General features: G+C 43.1%; 1 protein-coding gene across 6 annotated transcripts in view; it reads left to right on the forward strand.

Annotated features, from left to right (window-relative positions):
* Window positions 1-24,059, forward strand: part of TIAM2 (TIAM Rac1 associated GEF 2) — a 237,974-nt gene that overhangs the window by 56,898 nt on the left and 157,017 nt on the right. Inside the window, exon 2 of one of the 6 annotated variants that reach the window (XM_043888332.1) lies at window positions 17,239-17,385. The exons of 4 other annotated variants lie outside the window; for them this stretch is intronic. The gene's annotated coding sequence lies outside the window, so the exon portion shown is untranslated. Of the gene's footprint in view, window positions 1-17,238; window positions 17,386-21,469; window positions 21,653-24,059 lie in introns of those variants that run through there. One more of the 6 variants, XM_043888333.1, reaches the window with a different exon arrangement.

The following is a 24,059-nucleotide window of genomic DNA, read 5'->3' on the forward strand; positions in this document are numbered from 1 at the left end:
GGGGAGTTAAACTGACATATACTGAGTTTTCAATGTAAGAGTAATGTTCTGGTCAGTTCTATGAGAAAGTTGAGATCACCAGAATTTTGTTTTCATCTGCTTTAGCAATAACCAAGTGTCCCTCTTTTCTCTGCCCTCCTCCCTATCTGAGAAATAAGACTGTCTTTGAAGTCTTGCCTGGGCCATGTCTAGAAGGTGAAATCCTGACAGCCACAGTGGAGTCCTGAGTAGTGTGCTTTTTTTTTTGTCTCTGACATTTGCAGAAGCTGTTGGATAATGAGGTGAAGACTGAAGAGAGGGGTGTAGGTCTAGGAGAATCAAGGTTTTGTTGGATGTCAAGCTCATACAATTTGGGGTTCTCCTTAAAAAAGAAGATGAAAAGATCTTTCTTCCAAAACTTGTACAAGACTACTGGTAAACATGTGTTGGGGCCTGGCCCAGGGTTTTAGAAGGAGCCCTGAAGCTTAAGCATCATTAGTTTAATGTAACTTGTCTTTGTTGAGGAATAGAGTAGGGAGTGTCCAGAGCAAACCGCTTACCTCCTCTGACCTTTATCCTCGGAAGCAAAAAGATTTGGCTAGACACATCCAGAAGATGGACAAGTAATTAGGAAGCCCCTAGGGATGGAAAATGGTTTATTCCATTTAAACTCACTCTGGTCCACATTTACTTTAACCATCTTCCCAGATGATGGTTTCTACTGTAATTTAGCATGACAAAGTGACCTTTGACCAAAATCAATTAACTTTGAATTTCTCGCCTAGACTGTTGCCTGATAAAATTTTAGAGGCACTTTCCGAGGAATTGGATAAAATTTCCATGATAATTATGACCTTGAGGTAGTCTTGTGTCAAAAAAGATGCATACTCTTCTTTGGCTAATTACTTTCTCATCTCCATCCCCACTCTGATTAGTCTTCATATCTGTTTCAGACTTAGATAAATACTTCATCAATCAGAGATTAGAAGAATCTCATTACCTCTGGGAATTCCTCAGTGCCACTCAGGCCTTTAATGAAGCTGTTAGGAGCCTTTGTCATTGAAAGCAGGTCTTAAGTGACCAGATGGACTCCTTGGAAGCAACTTGTACAAATGTCAGGCGAGAAGACATTTAATGAGGCTTAACATGTGCAGCAGAAGGCAGAGTGGGTCCTGAGTTTCTTCTTGTTGAGTTGTATCACCTTCAGTAATAGCCTAATTTCTTCTTTTTGTAGGAGAAATGGACCTTTCAGAAGTAAAACGATATGAGTTTTTATTCCATATCAGGAAAGTGAAAATGAAGGCAAAAAAATCACAGCCTGCTTCACACTTTCTTTTGTGGCAGGACGCATTATCCTGAGGGAGTGCAGACCTTGTACTGCCAAACAAGGGTGAGGGCAACCGCCATTCAGGCTTCTCAACTTGGCCAGATCCCTGATTTTCAGATGTAGATTTCAGTGTCCAGATTGCTCATTGTCCCAATGCCAGTTGGGCACTGGGATGGATTTGCCAGATTCATTTGCACTTCTTAGACAAAGCTGGAATTTGAATCTGAAATTAAAGGTGAAAAACAAGGTCTCTAGATCAATCAAACCCCATTATCATTCAAGTGGGGCTTTTATACCGTTTCCGGCCTTTTGAATAATAGAAAACTGTTTGCAAAAAATTGTCCCTCCCCTTCCCCAGAGACTTCGGGGAAACTTTATAAAACTTCTTGTTAGTGGTGAATCAAAGGCTGCTTTGCTTATTTTGGTCTCAGAAAAGATGAACGGAGGAGGAGCTCCAAATCTGTTGAGAATAGCCATCCTTTCCGTGGGTTTGAATGTAGCCAGATTATTTTTGGCTTTACCCTGGTATTCCAAAGAAAAGGGTGTGGTTGAAAAAAGTGGTATTGAGAATTTGTAAAACAAAGAGGAATTTTGTATTGTTCAGAGTGTTTTTGTTTGTTTGTTTTTTTGGTCATGCCTCGTGGCTTAGGGGAATCTTAGCTCCCTGACCAAAGACTAAACCCGGGCTCTTGGCAATGAAAGTACAGAGTCCTAACCACTGGACCACCAGGGAATTCCCTATTCTGAGTTTTAGTGTGATCAATGAAAAAAGGAAGAATTTTTTAAAAGAAATAATGCCAGCTAAAAAATAGTTTGCATGTTCATTTCACAGCTTTGGTCATGACTGTTTTCATATGCGTGCCTAAATTGTATAGGCTTCATTACTACCAAATAGTTGGTACGTAGGCATTCTCTTATCCAAATGATGCTGAAAACTCAGCTCCTTTGTATACTGGTGCCGAATCAAATAGTGGAGGTGGAGTTTTTGAGTGAAGCAGAAAAGGGTGGCTTTATTACTTTGCCAAGCAAAGGGGGCCACGGTGGGCTATCCCCTCAAAACCACGTGTCCCGACATGGGGTCTTAGACAGCAAGAAGTTTTATGGTAATTGTTCAAAGAGAGGGTGATCAGCTGGTGGACATTCTTCTGCTGGGTTGGTGACGAGGTTAGGCCGGAGTCGGCATCATCAGCCTTCAGGTCCACCTGGTCTGGGGTCTCCATGCTTGTGGGCAGCTTACCATCATTAAGTTAATAGTTAACGTCTCCCACTTGGAGGGGGTTTCAGCATGTGCAAAACAGCTCAAAGATAAAGGCTGTTCTTGACTGTTTCACCCTCTTCTCACATTCCCTCCCTTCCCTAATTAACAACTGCTTGAATCTGCCCATTGGAACGCGGGGGTAGGTCATGAAGGCTGTTCCCTATGATCAAAGAAATGAGGGACACAGGAAGGCTTTGTACCTAGGAGCCCCAGAGGGCCCCCTGCATGCTATCATAAATTCTTGTAACCCTTCAGTGAAAGTAAGAACAATAAGGTTGGTTTTAAAATTAACTTCACACTTTTCCCTTCTTCATCTGAGACAGATCCATGTTGCCTGTGTGATGTTAGTTCCAATTAGGGCAGTTTGGAAACTTTATTTTTAGCTTGAGAGGGAAAAAAAAAGTGGCTTGCTTTGAAACAAATTAACAAATAGACTGGGTTGAAACAGTTTTGTATGAGAATTAGTTCACTCACCCTGGCAGATTGGCCAGAAGCCAGCATTTACAGCTTTATTCTGTTTCTTTTTTTCCTAACTTTTTATCTGCAGCATTTGTTCATTGAGGGAGAGGAAAGCCTTTTCCTGTGGTTCCCCCACCCCTCCTGTTACAGGCAGTTGCCCGGCCCCCATCCCCTTGCCCTCCGGGGCTTGGTCCACTTGGCACTTGGGCCTCTCAGCTCCTTTATTAGCAATTGCCTCCTTAGCAGGGTTGAATGCAGGCGGGGTCCCACTTGTCATCCTATGTTAGTGGGGAACTTAAGGATGTAGGACTTCCCTGGTGGCTCAGATGGTAAAGAATCTGCAGTGCAGGAGACCCGGCTTCCATCCCTGAATTGGAAAGATTCCCTGGAGGAGGGCATGGCAACCCACTCCGGTATTCTTGCCTGGAGAATCCCATGGTCAGAGGAGCCTGGTGGGCTATACAGTCCATGGGGTCGCAAAGAGTCCGACATGACTAAGACTTAAGTGTGTCTCTGATGTTTTTAGCTCACTCATCCTCTAGTTACATTAAACACCAATGACTGTATTCAGGTTCTTCCCCTGCATGATTTTATTTCCACCTCATAACATTACGGGGGAAGCACTGTCATCTACATGATCAGGTGATGAAGGCATGACTCTGGCAGGAGAGAGAGAGACCCACCCAGAGTCACGTGGACAAGAAGGGACAGAAAGTGGGTTTAAAACCAGGTTCTGCTGACTGCTCTCCCCACGCCCTCTGCTGTCTTCGTAGAGCTGGAGGGGCTTTTAGAGACCTTCTCGTCCAGTGGTCTCATCACTGGCAGCACAAGAGAGTCACCTGGAGAATTTAAAATGAAGACACTATTGGGCTCGTCCCTGGCCGGCTAGATGGATCTCAAAGTTGCGGGGGGGGGGGGGGGTGCGGGGATGATGGTGCTATGCAGGTCTCGCTGCTCTAGTCCAACTCCCTCAGCTTTCAGAGGAACCTGAAGCCCCTCAATTTCTCCTTGCTCTAGTCTGCAAGGAGGGAGAGCTCTTTGCCCTGTCTGCAGTCTAGAACTGCAAGGTAGACGGGCCTGGAGAATGTGAGTGCGAGGAATTGGCTCACACATTGTTCTCCAGGGTTTCTGCTCTTCTCAGAGCTTCCCCTGGGAACCCCATGTCTCTCTGGGGTGGAGGTGGGTGGATGTGTGGACTCTGACTCTTCAGGACAGTCCCCTCTTCTGTGCGGCAGTCCCCCCCCACCCCCCACCAGGCCTGCCTTCATTGCCACTGGTGTTTGGATTTGTTACTATGGCTTATTCTTGTTGGAAATGCAACATGAGCTGGTGATGGCTCTGGGACTTGTAGGGGGTCTATGAGATGGTTCTCGAGAGAGATTTTCTGGTCGGGCTTGTGAGGATGTGGGGTGAGCAGGGGAGATGGGGAGACTGGCGGGGATGCTGAGCTCCCGATTGGTCTGGGGTCGGGATACCCAGGTTCTTCTCTCCTTTGTCACCCATCCGCCCCCTCCCTATGCTGTTTGTCCTTCTCAGCGGTTCCTTGTCCCAGGTTCACCCAGGAGGCCGCAGTCAGTGGCTGTCCAGCCCCCAAAGGTCTTTCTGTGCCCCCCTCCAACCTGAGCTTCGTGAGGACAGGAGATCCCAACCACCTCACCTCATGCCGCTCCTCCTCTTCTATCTTTTCAGCCCGACCCCAGAGGCCCAGTGATTGAGAACACACGGGGTAAAGGGTGTGGACCGTGAAGGAAAGCACTTTGCCTTGTAAGGCAGAGAGGGATGTCAGGACACAGACGCTGTTGGTGCTTTCTCGTTCAGGCAGCGAGGGAAACAGAAGCGACCAACAGATGTACCAGTTGAGTCACATAGAACTGGACGGTAGACACTGGTATTAGGTGGGCTAAGCTGGCATGCTTGAAAAATTCTCACTGGGGGGACTTCCCTGGTGGTCCAGTGGTTAAGAATCAACCTTGCAGAGCAGAGGATGCAGGTTTGATCCCTGGTCGGGGAACTAAGATCCCACGTTGTGGAGAAGCAGCTAAGCTCAGGGCCTCAGTGAGAGAGTCCGTGCTCTGCAAACGGAGATCCCAAGTGCTGCAACTGAGGCCCGACCCAGCCAAGTAAAAAAAAAAAAAAAAAAAATCTGATCTTTGTGGTTTGCTGCTGTCCGTTGTGATGAGAGAGATTGTTGGAGCAGATCACGCACAGAGAAGAAAAGAGCACATGAATGAACAAGGCTGCGAGGAAAAAAGTGGGACCCAGACGGGAGGAGGAAGAAGTAGGAGAAGGGAGGATGTGAGCACAGATGAGTTTGGGATAAGGGGGTCAGAAAACAGCACCGTGAGGCGGGGTCAGAGGCGGGAACCAGAGCCGCAAGGGAGCCTGGAAGGCCCGCACGTCTCTGGGAAGGTAGCGTGAGGGCTGTGGGAGACTTTGGCTGTATTGCTCCGGAGTATTTTTACAAGGTGATATAAATGGTGCAAACAAGCGTGGGGCATGCTTGAACAGAAGCGCTCTTGAAATGCTCCATCCACTCATTGAGAGAGCCCCCGGCACCTTGTTTGCGCCCCAGACACACCTGTGAACTCCAGACGGGGTCTTTTATCACCTTGACCTCGGAGACCCTGGCCTTGGAGGCCAGGGGTGCTTTTCTGTTCGGGGAACCCAGAGAGAGGTTTCCAGGGTGGAGTCTGGGAAGGGAGTGCGTTTTCAGGAAGTTCATTTCATACCTAGATTTTGTCGAACTCTTAAAAAAGAAATCAAAAAGATAATGGGAAATGGCTTTGTTTAGTCTGTGTGTTTCTCTGATTTACACCTACTTCAGTTGCCAAGCTTGCTCATTAGCGACGAGTCATTAGTGCCATAATTACTGTTAGATTTGTCTGTGGCTGGAAAGTTCGTCTGACTTTACTTGCAGCTGAGTCTTGGCATGTCTGTTGTGTTGGCAGCAGCTAACCTGGTTCTGAGTGTACGTTTTAACCGCCTGTTCTAACCTTCAGTTTTATAATTGGTGCACTGATCAGAATAGTTCTCATTTGAAGCAATAATTGTCCTTAAAAAACAACATGAATTTAAAAAATCTGGTATAAACATATGTTTGGAAAGGAAGTTTAAAAGATTGATTTCAGGACAAACAAGATACTTTCATTTCAGCTTTTTTCATAAATTACAAAAAAGTCTGGTTTGTCAGAAAATTATGTGGTAGTTGTAGGAAAATATTTGTTTTATATATATATCATGATAAGAGAAATGACACTATGATGAGTGTTTGATTTAGGCAAAAGCTAAGTTGTTTTTTAAACTGTGGTGTTGGAGAAGACTCTTGAGAGTCCCTTGGACTGCAAGGAGATCCAACCAGTCCATCCTAAAGGAGATCAGTCCTGGGTGTTCAATGGTAGGACTGATGCTGAAGCTGAAACTCCAGTACTTTGGCCACCTGATTCAAAGAAGCGACTCAATTGGAAAAGACCCTGATGCTGGGAAAGATTGAAGGCTGGAGGAGAAGGGGACAACAGAGGATGAGATGGTTGGATGGCATCACCGATGTGATGGACATGAGTTTGAGCAAGCTCCGGGAGTTGGTGATAGACAGGGAAGCCTGGTGTGCTGCAGTCCATGGGGTCGCATAGATTTGGACACGACTGAGTGACTGAACTGAAGTTGTTTTTGGTAGTTTTAGTAATTTTACACTTTCTCAACATACTGCTTCATTCTCTGTAACTGAAGCAAATGGTCTCCAGTGGAGAATAAGAAAACTGGGGATTTTGGATTCAAAGACACAGCTTGGACGGAAGACCCCAGCGAGGGTACAAATACACAAGCAGAAGCGAGAGCTGTCTAGAGGCTCGGTGCCCCCTGGAGGAGACCTCGTCGGGACCCCTCTAATGGTCCTGATGATGGAGCACGTGTTATGTGCTGGTTTGCTATTTTTCATCTTTTTACCAATTCAAGTTAGGTTTTATTCTCCACATTTATTTTACTCGGGGAAGGAAAGCATCTCAGGAACTTGCCCAAGGGCAGAAATGCACTGTTGGTAACCAGTAAGCCAGGAAGGAGACCAGAGTCCACTTGGTTCCAAAGCACATGCTCTTTCTACTAAACCACTGTTTCCTGGATGTCTCCTGGCAAGGTGTTCTTGGCCCAGAATGCCCTCTTTTCAGCGATGGGTCTTTTCGATCAGATGTTTTCTGAAATTTTACCTCTTTCAGAGACTTTCACAAAGCGATTTAAAATGAGGTAGCAGTTTCCCCCCTACTGTTCTATTTAAAGGTGTAGTTCTCACAGCTTATTTAGCAGTTGCCGCCATGGAAAGTGGATTTAGTTTTTTACCTTGTTACCTGTGGCTCCCGTGGGAGGAAGGAGAGATAGGTGGGACGAGGGGAGGAGGTGTGTGGGGGAAGATTAGTGCTCCTCTACATGAAAAACTAAGATGCGCACAGATGCAGGATGTGGTTTAAACCCCTCTGTCTATTATGGTGACTTGTACCATTAAAAATAATACCGGTGATTGACTTATGTTACAAGACAATATTTCACATTAACATGCCATTTGCAGTGATACACAAGCTACTTGATTTATTGATTAGTCATGGATAGAACTTTTACATACTCTGTCTCCTGACTCCGCTAAACTCATTTAAACTTGCTAAACAGATTTTAAATTTTTGAAGGATTATGGAATTGATTGTGTGATATGCAACATGGGGCTGTCTCTATTCTCCATGATCTGCCTAGCCACAAATTCTATGACAAAAGTCAATCTTAGGAAAATAGTCTATAAGTTTAGTTAAGTGAAGGACTATGTTTGTTGGCTCTTATAAATTTAGTATCTGTCAGAATAGAGTCGAGACTATCCTGATATTACTTCAAATTCATTTCAATCTTCTGTACCTTTTATGGTATAATGAAAATGGGTTGTTACCATGACATTGGCATCCAAAGTACTGAAACTTTAAGGAGATACTGTTTACACTTAGAAAGTTCAGTTGATAAGAATACAGTATATTTATCAAGATACTACTCTGAAGCTTGCATTCAAAGAGGGAGAGAGAACACAAAAATGGTAAAATGATGGTACTTGGAGAAACTGGGTATCTGGATGAGGGGTGTGTGGGAGTTCTTTAACTATTCTTACAACTTTTTTTTGGTGTTTTTGGCCATGCTGGATCTTAGTTCTTCAATCAAGGATCGAATTTGCAAATTTGAGAAAAATCATTGTGTAAGGAGACAGAAAATTTTGGGTTGCTAATGAATGAACCCGTTAGAGAGAAAATGGTGGAGAATTGAGCTTGTATGGCTGTAAAAGTCAATCAGAATGAACTGTGTTCTTCCAGTGTCTTTATTTCACCAATTATTGAGTCAAACAATCTTTTGGATTTTCCCTGTATGCCCTGACTAGTTCTGATGGAGCTCCATGTTACTGCTTTCCTGGGTCCTGGGACTTCAGAGATTTTGTTCATACCTGCCTTTCCCTATATCTCAGTCCTGCCCTTTTCTGAAATTTTCATGACTCTTCCATTTCTTTGCACTTTAACGACAGTGTCAAGATACCATCCCCTCACCTCTTGATCGGCTTTCATTTTCTTTTAATATACTTTTTGTTATAGAACAGTTTTAGATTTACAGAATTATTGCAAAGATGGTATAGAGAGTTCCTGTATATCTCACACCCATTTTCAACACTTTTCACTATTATGGTGTATTTTTTTTTTTATAACTAAAGAAACAATATTGATACATTGCTGACACCACTCCCCCCAGTCAGAGTTCCTATTTTTCCCTAATGTCCTTTTTCTATTTTAGGATCCCACACAGGATCCCACTTTACGTTTCTGTCATCACATCTCATTAGCCTCCTCTTAGCTGTGAAAGTTTTTCTGACTTGACTTGTTTTCAATGGCCTTGACAGTTTTGAGGAGTACTAGTCAGATGCGTTATAAAATGGTTCTTAATTTTCTGATTAGATTGGGTTAATGTGTTTTGGAGAAGAAGATTACAGAGATAAGAGGCCATAATTATCACATGCTATTGTACGTACTATCAATATGACTTTTCACTGTTGTTGTTAACCTTGGCCATCTGGCTTGAAGGAGTATTTGGCAGGTTTCTCCACTGGAAAGTTACTCCTTTTCTCTCTCTCTTTTCAAACTATACTCTACGGAAGAAAGTCATTTTACACAGCCCTCCTTCAAGAGTGGGAGTTATGCTCCACTTCCTTGGGGTCAAAGGATCTACATAAATTCTTTTAATTCTGCATGGGAGAGTGTCTGTTTTCTTACATTTACTTATTCATTCAATCATTTATATCAGGATGGATTCATGGATATTTATTTCATACTTTGGGTTATAATCCAATACTACTTTATTTTGTTGCTTAAATTGTTCCAGATGTGGCCGTTGGAAACGCTTTTAGCAGGCTCTTATATCCCTATGGCACACCCTCATCATGGTGAATTTTCCTTGTACCCGATCTAGAATTGGCCATTTCTCTAAGAAGCCCTGGTTTCTTGGCATTAGAAATCAAGATCTGGATGCTAGGTGTACGTACAGCTACTGGGGTACTATTACTTCTTTGCATGTATTTTAAAGTATACGTTCTGTTCCTCCAACTGGATTAGTTTTTCAACTTGTCCCATTTCAGACCAGCTAAGATAGAATTTCTGAGTGTAGGACTTGGGTATTAATATATTGTTAAAATTCCCCAGGTGATTTTAATGTGTAGCCAGGGCTTCCCTGGTGGCTCAGAGGTTAAAGCGTCTGCCTCCAATGCGGGAGACCCGGGTTTGATCCCTGGGTTGGGAAGATCCCCTGGAGAAGGAAATGGTAACCCACTCCAGTATTCTTGCCTGGAGAATCCCATGGACAGAGGAGCCTGGTAGGCTACAGTCCATGGGGTCGCAAAGAGTCGGACACGACTGAGCGACTTCACTTTCACTTTTCACTTTTCAGAGAAGCAATTCTAACCTGTAAAACCCTTGAAGATAAAGGCTGTTAATATGTGAAATAGATATTGCATAAATGTTTATTAGTATTAATAAGTAATTATTAACTTTGGTTCAGTGCAGTCACTCAGTCGTGTCAACTCTTTGTGACCCCATGGACTGCAGCATGCTAGGCTTCCCTGTCCATCACCAACTCCCAGAGCTTGCTTAAACTCATGTCTATCGAGTCTGTGATGCCATCCAACCGTCTGATCCTCTGTTGTCCCCTTCTCCTCCTGCCTTCAGTCTTTCCCAGCATCAGGGTCTTTTCCAATGAGTCATTCCTTTGCATCAGGTGGTCAAAGTCTTGGAGTTTCAGCGTTAGCATCAGTCCTTCCAATGAATATTCAGGAGTGATTTCCTTTAGGATGGACTGGTTTGATTTCCTTGCAGTCCACAGGACTCTCAAGAGTCTCCTCCAACATCGTAGTTCAAAAGCATCGATTTTCGGCTTTCAGCTTTCTTTGTGGTTCAACTCTCACATCTATACATGACTACTGGAAAAACCATAACTTAGAAAATAATTAAATATATTCTAATTAATAAATAATCATGTGGGAAAAAAATCACCTAGGCACTATACAGATCCTTGAAATAAAAGTCTTAGTCATTGACATTGATAAAAGTGACAGCAGTTGATATTGTTATTGAAAACATACTATATGCAAGCACTAAGCTAATCACCGTATGTATACGATTTCATTAAGTCCTCAAACAATTTATTGTCCTAGTTCTATTTTACCAGTGTGCACAACCACTCCAATAGTTTTGCCTAGAGAATGGCTAACCACTCCAGTATTTTTGCCTGGAGAATCCATGGACAGATGATCCTGGATGGTTACAGTTCATGGGGTTGCAAAAAGTCAGACACAACTGAGCGACTTTTGTTTCCAAGTCCAAGCTCTCTCTTCTCGCCCCCAAAGAGGCCAATGAATCTGAGAGACAATGAGTTGAGTCAAGGAAGAGACTTCATTCGGGGAACTGGCTGACTGAGAAGATGATGGCAGGCGAACACCTCAAAATAACCATCTTCTCAGGGTCTGGATGCCAGGTTCCTTTACAGATCAGAGATGGGGGGCAGGGGAGGTGAAGAAGCTAAGGCTATTAATCTTGCAAACATCTCCTAGAATGGCAAGCCTCAGGTAGGGGATGTGTTAATTTCTTCCTGCCATCTACAGTGGACAGGTTTCTGAACAAAGGCGCTTTAGTTTAACAGTCAGGCAGAGGGGCAGGATTCTCTGAGGCTGGCCCTTGTGTATGATCATAATAGCAAAAGCAACGAAAAACAAGTCAAACAGTTCCAACATGGAGTCAGAACTGGCTTCTTCTCTGCAACACAAACTCACACACTCACATGCAAAAAGGAAAGGAAGAAGATATTTCAGGCAGCCATGCTCTGAAATTAACATTGATACAGTACTATAGTTAAACTAGAGACATTTTTCCACTGATACTTGTTTTCTGTTCCAAGATCCAGTTCCTGATTGCACCTTCCATTTAGTTGTCATGTTTCTTACTGTTCCCCAGTCTATGACTATTTCTTGGGTTTTCCTTGTTTTTTTGTGACCTTGACATTTTTGGTGAGTAATGCCCAGGAATCTCATGGAACCTCCCTCATTTTGTGTTGGCCTTATTTTTTTTTTTTTCATATTAGACTGAGGTCATGGATTTGGGGCAGAATAGCATAAAGGTGATGCTCCCTTTTCTTTGCGTCATTTTAGGGACACATGATGTCAGTGTGACTTATACTTTGATCACTTGGTTAAAGCCATGTCAGCCAGCTCTCTCCTTAGTGTAATAACTACTTTTTACTTTCTGTATTCTGTTAGAAGCAAGTAATCATGTCCAGCTTCTGTCAAGGGGAGGGGATTTAGCTCCACCTTCTGGAGGGAGGAGCATCAAGTAATTTGTTGTCATATCTGAAACTTAGCACAGTGTTTAATAAATTTGGGGTGATATACTTTGAGGCATTGCAAAATACCTGTTTCTCTATAGCTTCCCTTACTGCCCACTGCTTTTAGTATTTGAGCGGTATGACTGTGCGGTACTGTTGATGATTTTCCGTATCCCTCATTCTTGCAATTCTTTTGTCAGGAAGATTTGTTCCTTCTCTGTTTGTTTATTCAGTTACTATATCAGTATGGACTCATAGTCATTTACTTTATTCTTTGGGTTTTAACTGAATACTGTCATTATTATACTGTTAAAATTGTTCCAGATATGGTGACTGAGAACTCTTTCAGCTTGGCTCCTGTTCCCTTTTGGCGTTCTGGCACTATAGGGTGTGGTAGGTTCATCTGCACCGTTCCCTACTCAGCTCAGAGTTAGCCTTTAGTTGAGAATGGCATTTGGAAACCAGTACCTGGGTACTAAGTGCGCTGGTTGCTACTGGAATGTCACTACTATTCTTAGGCATTCTCAATGAACAGAGCTAGGAAATAATTGCTTATGTACTAATCCATGTAGATATCTATATTTCTTTGTCTTAAACATGAGTTCATACTGATATCACAGAATCTATACACATCTGTATTTGTTTTCATATCTATTTACCTGTTTATGTATGTCTATAATCCAGTACAAGGTTCATTTTATTCTTTTCCCTTTTCTTCTTCCTAGTTTCTTTTTCTGACAGTGAAAATCCTGGCTTCCCTTATTCACAGTTTATTTGAGAATCTGTTCAGTCCTGGTGTATGTATAGTTGCAGAATTGCCAACTGGTGCTCCTGAGGGCAACAGATTTACCAATCACAATACAGTGTTTAGTGTTTGTGTATGTTTTAAAAATCTCTCCATTAGCTTATAATGTCAGGTGGAATACTAGGCTCCAAAGTTACTTAGATCAGCTCCTTTCCCACACCCACTGCTGTGAAGTTGTGTCGCCCATTGATTCCTTTCTTACAGTCTTCAAGTCATCCTGAGATCCACTGATACCCTGGTCGATTTTTTGTAAATATTGCATAAGAGTTTATTTCACTCTTTGTGGTATAGTTGTATGTGTGTATTTGAAGGTCATGCAGTCGTGTCCAACTCTTTGCGATGCCATGGACGGTAGCCTGCCAGGCTCCTCTGTCCATGGAGTTCTCCAGGCCAGAATATTCGAGTGGGTTGCCATTCCCTTTTCCAGGGGGTCTTCTCAACCCAGGGACTGAACCCGGGTCTCCTGCATTGGAGGCAGATTCTTTACCATCTGAGCCACCAGGGAAGCCCGGTGTAGTTGCCTGGGTTCTGACAAATGCATAGGGTCACATGTCCACCACCCCAGTGTCATAAAGAACAGTTCCATCATCCTAAAACTCTGTGTGGTCCCCTACTCCCTAGCAACATTTTATTCTCATTCCAGAATTTTCTGTTTTCTTGAATGTCATATAAATAGGGCTATAAAATATGCGGCTCTTTTCTTGGAGAGGGTCTGGCTTCTTTAACCACTGTTGAGTTTTCCAACTTTGCTGGCATATTGAATGCAGCACTTTAGCAGTATCATCTTTTAGGATTTGAAATAGCTTAGCTGGAATTCCATCACTTCCACTAGCCTTGTTTGTAGTAATGCTTCCTAAAGCCCATTTGACTTCACACTCCAAGGTGTCCAGATCTAGGTGAGTAACAACACTTACCTGGGTCATTAAGACTTTTTTGTATGGTTCTGTGTATTCTTGCCACTTCTTCTCTTCTGCTTCTGTTAGGTCCTTATCATTTCTGTCCTTTATTGTGCTCATCCTTGCATGAAATGTTCCCTTGATATCTCCAGTTTTGTTGAAGAGATGTCTAGTCTTTTCTATTGTTTTCCTCTGCTTCTTTCATTGTTCATTTAAGAAGGCCTGCTTACCTCTGCTCACTACTCTCTGAAACTCTGCCTTCGATTGGGTATATCTTTCCTTTTCTCCTTTGCCTTTCACCTCCCTTCTTTCCTCGGCTGTTTGTAAGGCCTCCTCAGACAACTACTTTGGTTTCTTTCATTTCTTTTTCTTTGGGATGGCTTTGGTCACCATATAAAGGGGATTATATGGCAGATATGTGTTTAGCTTTATAAGAAACTGTGAAACTGTTCCAAACTGACCACCACTTTGCATCCCTATGGCTCCGTACTCTCAACTAGCTTTTCTGTTATCAGTTAGTTTTACTTTTTGAAAATTTTAGCCACTTTCCTAGTATCCAGTGATATCTCCTGGTGGCTTTAATTTGCATCTCCTGAATGACTAATAGTGTTGAGCCTCTTCTCATGTGCTTATTTGCCATCTGCGTATCTTCTTTGGTGAGGTGTCTGTTCAGGTCTTTTTCTCATTTAAAAAACTGAACTGGGTTGTTTATTTTAGTGTTCGGTTTTGACAACTTTTTGTATATATTTTGGAGAAGAGTTCTTTATTGGATATGTGATCTGCAAATATTTCCTTCCACTCTGAGATTTGTAGCTATGTTTTTTTCTTTTAAGAAAATAACTGGTTCAGATTTAGTGGCAAGGCAACATAATTTAATAAAGGGTAATGATTCAAGACTTAGAAATGTAGTAACAGGCTTTTTGCATCAAATTTAAGTGATACTTTGAATACTTTTTTTTTCTGCAGTCAACTAAAAAGCATTGTTTTAGCAGTTGATCATATTGTGGTTGACCTGTTTTCTGTTTGATTATACCACAGCTTTAATGTGATCCCGAGTATGGAGGGAGTGTGTGGGTGTGTGTGTGTGTATATGTGTATGGATGGGAACAATTGTATGTACATTTCTTGAAGTATTTCTTGATCTGGATGATAGTTACATGAGTATATACATATGTAAAATTGGTGGAAAGGTACACTTTTAAGATTTGTGCCCTTTATTGCATGCATGTTATAACTGAATAAAAATAAACAATATAGATGTGGATATAATGTGGAGAGGTCTTGGGTAAAAGGGATAAATGAAAGACAGTCAAAATCATGTAGAAACGGTGGCTTAAGACAGGCAGCAAAAATATTTATCTGGAATCCCACACAACTGTCCTTGGAAGATACAGAGAAGCTTAGAAGGAAAATAATAGACTAGCCTCATGTATAAAGGCTAGATATCCTACAGGTTGGAAGATGGATTGTTCTCTCTTGACACTGTGAATAAGTAGCTTAGTGTCCCGGGTGTAGGGTTTTAATAACGATCTAGAAATTTACCTGTACATTTTTTTTTTTAATACTTCTTTTGTGTTGTGCCGATTTGGTAAGAGTTCCTTAAAAAAAAAAAAAAAAAAAAAGAGTTCCTTAGCCAGTGTGGGAATATTGATGACGTTGTGAGTGTTAGGATCACATAATGTGAGATATAGTCCCTTACTTTTAAGAACTAAACCTGAAACTTGTCTAGCTTTTATAGCCTTAAGACATGAAAATCACATAATTCAGAGGAAAGCATATCGTTTCACGAACATTGCTAAAACATTAAACCCAAAGTTTATGTATCTGGCTTGCCTATGTTCTAATTGTGAATTGTGACTATATTTTGGGCAGGGATTTGAAGAGCTGACCTCCTCAGAACTTTCCATTTGGCCTGGAACCAAATGTAGTATAAGAGCTGGCAGACACCACAGAGAAGCTCTGGTTCTGGAATTTTATTACTGAGTCGGGAGACTTTATTTCTTTGTTTCTCAATGGGGGCAAACTGCTTTTGAGTAACTCCAGGTGGAGGCTTGACAGGGTTCGAACATTAAAACTGAGTTCCATAATTATACTTCATGGCCAGTGTAATTAATAACTTGTGTGCTAGCGTATTGAAAGTAAACAAAACATTCTTCTTTTAGGTTCCTTACTTCTCCCCAGCTCTAGTTTCTATCATGGTGAAGATAAACATCTCATATTCCTTCCCTTCTCCCTCTTACACCCCCGACTTCTTCCCCTCTAACTCCTTTTCCTCCAACCCTCCCCTCTCCAGAGTCCAGTTCAGTTCGGTTCAGTTGTTCAGTCGTGTCTGACTCTTTGAGACCCCATGGACTGCAGCACGCTAGGCTTCCTGGTCCATTACCAACTCATGTCCATTGCCATGATGTGGCAGTGATGTTCCATGGCAGTGATGCCATCCAACCATCTCTACCTCTGTCGTCCCCTTCTCCTCCTGCCTTCAGACTGGCAAAATTAATCTTGTTCATAGGCACACAATTGAACCATTTCTTTCTAATTCTTCTTATATTGCAACAATGCAAATTCTGCTACTACACATAACCCTGTGCAAATAATTGTTTATTTCCTTTCTCTTGCACTTTTGTAACCTTCTTATTTTCAAGGGAGAATAACCTTTGGGTTTTGTTTTTGTTTTTTGTTTTTTTTTGATAATACAAAAGCAGAACTTCCCTTTCACACGTTCAAGTGCAAATTTATATTTGAAGTTAAATAATGATCTAGTGCGAAGGAGGAACAGCTTCTTTCTTGGCGTGGTGACTCTGGCTTGAAATCTGGGCAGGAGCAGGCGCTAAGCGGATTTGGCAGCCGGTCAGGCTGCTAATTTGTGTTTATAACCTGGCCCCTAAGGCCAACCCAGTATGGGTGATTTGGAGACAAGTAACTGGATGTCTGTCTGACAGTCTTGCTGATCTCCTTTAGATGGGGGAGCATTGAACTTTGGAAACCCCAGCTGCTCTCTGAAGGGGTTCCAGAGTAATGAGCTATCTCATGCCATCCGTCATGGGTTCTGGGCTCTTCCCCTCGGGGCCCTTGGGAGGAGGTTGCCTCCCCCCCAACCTCAACCCCTTCCACCACTTTCAGCCTCACCGTGAAGATGCTACTCTGTCTCTAGTTGTGAGCTTCTCTGTCAGGCTCCTGTTTGCATCATGTTTTTTGGTATTTGTTGTTCATTGCTAACATCACATCAGACGTGAGACCATGAAGGCCTCGAACATGGGCAGACATCAAAGCTTTGCGGTGCTCCTAGTCCCTGCCAGGGCCTGGAGGTTTTCCTCCCCCGACGACGCCGTGTGCGCCTGTGCGGACTTAGAGGGGACGCACCAGGGATGCTCTGGGTGCACGGCCTTCAGTATTTGATGGGACTTCTGCATACTTCTGGTGTGTCTTTCCTGTTTGGCCCTGGGTTTCCTTTAGTTTTTATCCTTTGGAATAGACTTTGATTTCAGAAATGGGAAGCAAGCCCAGATTGTAACAATAGACTCAGAAAAAAATATTTGGTGAAAATCTTCTTTGCATACCTTCCTGAGGCCTAATGGTTACGCTGAAGTAGAACGTTTTTTGGTTAGTTCTTTACCAGTATTTCCATTTATGATCTCCCCAGCCTGCTGGAGCTGCAGAGCTCTCAGAAAAGGACCCCCACCATGTCTTAGGGTGCAGCTGCCACACCAGACGACTGCAGTTAGCCGGGCCAGTGGAAAACCCAGTTGGACTGTGGGAACTCACTGGAGGGTCTAGACTTGGCACAGAGGTTAGTTTCTGCCTTGTGTAACATCTTGATGTCAAAGTTCACATTGTCAGTTGTTCTTAGAGACCCCTGGCTGTCCCACGCTGGGATTTTAAAGCTCCCAGGCTCTTGCGGCTGGGGTGGATATCCTGTTGCCCACAGTGTTGACCTTGGTAACTCACCCTCCTTCACTGTTTCACCCTCCCTACTCCATCTCATTCCTTCCTCCTGAGTGACCTCCGTGATGACCCAGCTCTACCCAAGTCCTTCTCTTAGGCTCTGTTTCCGGGACACCAAACTAAGGTAGTGGCAAGCCTTGTTAGTCCCTGCCTTCCTTTGAGTTTAGAGTGAAGTACAAGAGAGATACATTGATTAATCATGTAAGTAAAAATATACTATCTCAGCTGTGAAAACTTCTTTGAGGGACGAAGTACTTAATTCATTGCAAGGTGGGCCTGCCCTTAGCCTTGAGGATCAGGAAAGGTAGTAATTAGGCTGGGTGTGGAGTTGGGAATAGAAGAGATCCCTGCACTTCAAGCAAAAGAGTGGGGCGTGCAAAGGCCCTGAGGTAGGAGGCAGTGTGGCCGCAGTGTAAGGAGTGAGGACAGTGAGGCTGACGAGATGGGTGAGGGTCACCCTTGTAAGACTTTGCAGATCCTACTGAGGATCTTGGTCTTCATCCAAGAGCAAAGGGAAGGCTCCAAAGGGATTTAAATGTAGATTCAGGGAAGCCAGTGGGGAGGTTATTGCATTAGCCTAGGAGAGAGTTGGCGTTGTGGACTGAGTGGGAGCAGAGATGGAGGGAGGTGGATGCCCTGGGAAAATACTGAGGAGGAACCATCTGCAGGCCTTGGAGGGGAGCTGGGGGTGAAGGAGTATTGAGCTCTGATTGCTTCGTGGAGGTGGCGGGTAGGCTTTGAGGAGCCTGGAAGATAGGTCTGTGTTGGGTGCTTGATATACCCTGACCACCTAATCACCCCAGCCCTGTGAGGTAGGAGCTCTCAGTCCTGATTAAGAAAGTGGGGGAGGCAAGCTGTGAATCCAGGACTGCCCTTCCTTGGAGAGCACGTGTTCTCTTCTCCTGACTTTGCAGTTGCAAGCTACTCTGTTTTGGTTCCATTTTCCCCTTTAGGAAATTTTGTGAGTGAGAAGAATCTGCCTAGTATCTTGCTATCCTTTATAGCCACTTTTCAGCTATTAGTAAACATTATAGCCTGATTTTCTATTGTTTGATTCAAGTTCAGTCAGAGAACTAGAGCTCCGTTCAGTTCAGTTCAGTCGCTCAGTCATGTCAGACTCTTTGCAACCCCATGGACTGTAGCACTCCAGGCTTCCCTGTCCATCACCAACTCCTGGAGGTTACTCAAACTCATGTCCATTGAGTCAGTGATGCCATCCACCTATCTCATCCTCTGTTGTCCCCTTCTCTTCCCGCCTTCAATCTTTCCCATCATCAGGGTCTTTTCCAGTGGGTTAGCTCTTTGCATCAGGTGGCCAAAGTATTAGAATTGCAGCTTCAGCATCAGTCCTTCCAATGAATATTCAGGTCTGATTTCCTTTAGCATTGACTGGTTGGATCTCCTTGCAGTTCAAGGGACTCTCAAGTCTTCTCCAACACCACAGTTCAAAAGCATCAATTCTTCAGCGTTCAGCTTTCTTGATAGTCCAACTCTCACATCCATACATGACTATTGGAAAAACCATTGCTTTGACTAGACGGACCTTTGGTCGGCAAAGTAATGTCTCTGCTTTTAACATGCTGTCTAGGTTGGTCATGGCTTTTCTTCCAAGGGGCAAGCGTCTTTTAATTTCATGGCTGCAGTCACCATTTGTAGTGATTTTGGAGCCCAAGAAAATAAAGTCTCTCACTGTTTCCATTTTTTCCCCATCTATTTGCCATGAAATGATGAGACTGGATGCCATGATCTTAGTTTTCTGAATGTTGAATTTTAAGCTAACTTTTTCACTCTCCTTTTTAACTTTCATCAAGAGGCTCTTTAGTTCCTCTTCACTTTCTGCCATTAGGGTGGTACCATCTGCATATCTGAGGTTATTGATATTTCTCCTGGAAACCTTGATTCCAGCTTGAGCTTCATCCGGCCCAGCGTTTCTCATGATATACTCTGCATATGAGTTAAATAAGCAGGGTGATAGTATACAGCCTTGATGTACTCCTTTCCCAATTTGGAACCAGTCCATGTCTAGTTCTAACTGTTGCTTCTTGACCTGAATACAGATTTCTCAGGAGGCAGGTCAGATGGTCTGTTACACCCATCTCTTGAAGAATTTTCCACAGTTTGTTGTGATCCACACAGTCAAAGTCTTTGGCATAATCAATAAAGCAGAAGTAGATGCTCCATTCACTGGAAAATAATCATGGTGCAGTTTGGGGGAAATGGTTATCAACGATTCTGTAAATTAGCATATATTTGCATATAATCTTTGTAACCACCTGTGCCTGTTTGAAGTTTAGACACAAAAAGAAAATAAGAAATGTACATAACAAAGAATTACATTGTAAAAGCATAGAAAGTGATTGACTTGTGTAGTTGTACACAGTAATTTTAGCATAGAAGAGACACCCTATTTTACATTAATCTTGTGTATAGCAGCTAAAATACATTAGAAAAATAAAACAGGTGCAGATGATTTGCTTTGTTATTGCTTCCCACTATGATTTAAGGAAAGAAAATCGAAACAGCAGAGACATTGAAGAAATTGTCTTGCTGTTTTTTAACTGCCCTGTGAGTTTTGCCACCAAATGCATTGTCTGGAGTTTGCTGTTTGGACAGTTCTTTCTTAAGCTGAAATTTGGCTTACTGTAGTTCTTTAAAAAAAAAAAAAAAAAAAGCCTATACTGTGTAGTCAGTATTCATTGAAACATGTTTCTGGTAAGCATATTCTTCCTGACTTGAAGGCAGTGTCTCAGGAATTTCTTTAAGATGAGTTAAACAGGGACATGATAAATAACAAAGCAAAAGGTCTTAAAAACACTAGGGCAAATTGATTGTCTTACTCTTTTAAAGGGAAATTTATATTGGGATGATGATGTCCTGAGGTGGGGGTGGAGACTCAGGTCCCAAGAAAGCACCTTTATTTATGTGTCTTCACTATGGAGCTTTGTGGTTCAGCGTGGCCTTTGAAACGTGTAAGAAATATTTTCTGAACATGAGTTTATGTGTTATCGAAATGAATTGGGATGCCCTGGCTTCTCAGATAACTTTAGGGCATATCTGCATGGAATCTTCAAAAAGATGGGGAGGCCCTTGAGTCAGAAATAACTGGATTTATGGATGATAGGAAGAAAGTGGAAGCAGCATTTCAGAATGGATTTATACCTTAGGACAACTATCTGCTGGAATTTGACTGTTTATTAGTTTGTTCATTCAGCAAATACTCTTGTGTTCATGTTGCTGTTTTTTTTTAAGTAAGTCAGAATCCATGATTCTTTTTGCATTTTAAAATTTATTTATTGTTGGTTGTGCTGGGTCTTCCTCGATGGTTTTCTCTAGTCGTAGTGAGTGGGGGCTACTTTTCATTGTGAGGCTGGGGCTTCTCACTGTGGTGCCTTCCCTTGTTGCAGAGCACAGACTCTCAGCACACGGGCTTCAGTACTTGCAGTGTGGGGGCTCAGTAGATGTGGTGGACGGGCTTAGTTGCCCTGCGGCATGTGGGATCTTCCCAGACTCAGGATCGAACCCATGACCCTTGCATTGGCAGGAGGATTCTCATCCACTGGCCCACCAGGGAACCCCTCGTGTAGTGTTTACCATGCCCTGTGTTAGGTGATGCTGTGGTAAGAACAGACAGCTCAGAGTTTGTGCCCTGGTAGAACAGATAGGCATACGAGCAAAGAATTTGTGTAGTGTGGTAAGTGCTTAAACAGAGATTTGTACAATATGCAGTGATGCATCTGAAAGGAAAGACTTATTAGCCCTTGTCTGTGACGTTAGGGAAGACATCTCAGAAGAACCACGTAGGCAGATTTTGAGAAATGTGCTGAACAGTCGCAGGAGAGGGGAGCACTCTGGTTGCAGGAAAGGTGCTTAGGCATGGAGAATATAGGATGTCATGGGCCCTGAGGAGTCTGCATTGGCGACTGGCAGGAGAGAAGCTGGAAGCATCAGTTGAATTTCGTGTGCTCAAAGAAGTTTGGGATTTTTAATTGTGATGGATGAAGCGTCACAGAATCTGATTTCTGTTTTAGAGTTTTCTTTTGACCACTGGAGAAGAGACTTGTGGATGGAGGAGGACTGGAGTATTCCTGTAGGAAACAGGAGGGTCGTCTGTGGTATGTATGAATGCAGAACAGCAGAGGAGAGGAAACACACAGGAAAGAGACACCGAGGAAGCAGAGGGTTTGCTGACGCCTGCACCTGCAACCTGAGGGCAAGACTAGGGTAGCTGGTGGGTTGAATCTGGTGAGACTGGCCTGCTCGAGGGGCTGTTATCTCGGCTTGGGCTCTGAGAACCAAGTAACTCGGGTGCAGCGCAGGGCTGGAGTCGTGAATAACTTTAGTTTGGGTCATCCTGAGTTTGAAGAAGCACATCCAGTAAGTCCCTCAGTGTGTCTGGAGCTGAGACGAGCCATCTCTTCCACTTAAACTGGAGAAGGAGACTTGGTGTTGATCTGTGAGAGTGGAAGCCATGACTTCCATGAGTTTGGAAGTCACCAGAAAGAATATCAAAGGTAATGAGATGAAGACTCAGCCTGGGGCTGAAGAACATCCAGGGGGGTGGGTGGAGGTGGAAGAGCTCAAGAAAGAGGCAGAGAATTGAGAGCAGGGGAGTCAAAGAATACAGCGGAGGATGGGGGTCCAGCAGAGTGTTTCTTACAGATTCCGTGGTAGGTAAATGAACAAAATCCATATTCCCTATTAGGAACTAAACCTTTTTGATACCACTCATAAAGTGATATTTGTTATGCCTAAAATCTGTCACTAAAGTTTGGAAATTTAAGGACTTTAGAAAGACCCTGTATTAGATTGTATTGTTATCCGTTTTCAGTTCTACATGGTCCTTTTCTGATTTCTGATTGACTCCTTTTATAGAAGGGCCTGAGACTATAGCCAAGTCCCACTGTGTAATTGTGATACACAAATGTTTCCATTCCAGTTTGGTTTCTGTAGGCGCTCTGTGTACTTAACCTGGATTCCTAAGAGCAAGAGGGTAAGGCTCAAGGTTACACCCAGTATGGCACCTGAGGAAAAATGAGAATTGAAGGGTCGCTGGTCTCTGCTTGGTAGTGAGCAGCCCTACCTCCTGATGATTACAAAAGTCCATCTTAATTTCTACCTCAAAGGTAACCTTTTCCCACCTGCAGTCAACACCCTTGGCAGGATTCTGAATCTCCCCGCAGGGCATGCGTGGGAGTGCTTCCCAGCAAGTGCTCGCCAGCACCTTTCATCTCCAGAGATGAAAGATTTTCAGGCATCAGTAATCCCTGCCAAGTCCTTTGGGGCTGGTAGGTAGAAAACGCAAAGTGATTTTGGACAGAGGAAGAGACTTATGGGTGTTTTCCCCAAAGCAACTTGTTAGTTGATCCACCTACAACCAAAATACTAATTTAATAGTCTGAAAGAAGACCCACTGCCGGTGCCATCCTGTATTGAGGAAGCCATCAAGATGCCAGGTCCTACGCAGATCTTATTCCTTCATGCCCCATCAACAGCTGGTATTATTATTGACTCTCTGATGTGGATTGAAGGGTTCTAACCGGAAGACAATGCCTAATGATAAACTTAGTCTTGAGCTCCTCTCTATAACAGAGTTAACTTACTTATAAAGTTAGTCTTTCGTAAAATAGTTAATGTCCCATGACTGTATAACATCTGGAAAAGGTTTAAGCATATCTGACTCAGCAGACAAGAGTTTGAGCAAACTCTGGGAGATGGTGAAGGACAGGGAAGCCTGGCGTGCTGCAGTCTATGGGGTTGCAAAAAGTTGGACACGACTTAGTGACTGAACAACAAAAAAAATCTTAAAAGTTGAGTCTGTTGATAAGTTTATTTAATGTTTTTTTTTTTCAAATTATTACCAATACATCTTTTTAGAATTTTTACATTTTTATTGAAATATAGTCAATTTACAATGTTATGTTTCAGATGTACATCAAAATGATTCAGTTATACATATATATACACACATATCTATTTTTTTAGATTCTTTTCCATTATATGTTATTACGAGATTTTGAGTGTATTCCCTGTGCTACACCGTAGGCTCTTGTTGGTATGATACACCTTTTCTTGTATGTTAAGTTCTTCCGAAGGGACTAAGGAGTTGGTGATGGGAAGCCTGGCGTACTGCAGTCCATGGGATCGCAAACAATCAGGCACGACTGAGTGACTGAACTGAAGGGAGTAAGACTGTTACTTCCTAAACTGTGATTGATGTACTTTTCTGCCTTGAGGACTGATCCCAGGGCTGGTTAAAATGTTATTAGAATCTTAGAGGATTGTCAGTAGACCTGGAGATGGATCCCCAGTGTACCTCATGAGCAGGGCCTTGGGGAGTTGGAGGATGGAGTGGGCATCTGGTAAAATGACAGAGATGCTTTGGATCTCAGTAGTCTAGACAAGGATGCTAGAGCAGGTGCAATTCTGGATGAGGACAGCAGGGTGCTGGCGGGATATGGAGCAGAACACACAGGATCGGGGATGTGATTCCAGCTCTTCCCAGATTGCTGTCTGCTCCTA

The sequence above is a fragment of the Cervus elaphus genome, chromosome 26, assembly GCF_910594005.1.
Source record: "Cervus elaphus chromosome 26, mCerEla1.1, whole genome shotgun sequence".
NCBI classification, from domain to species: domain Eukaryota; kingdom Metazoa; phylum Chordata; class Mammalia; order Artiodactyla; family Cervidae; genus Cervus; species Cervus elaphus.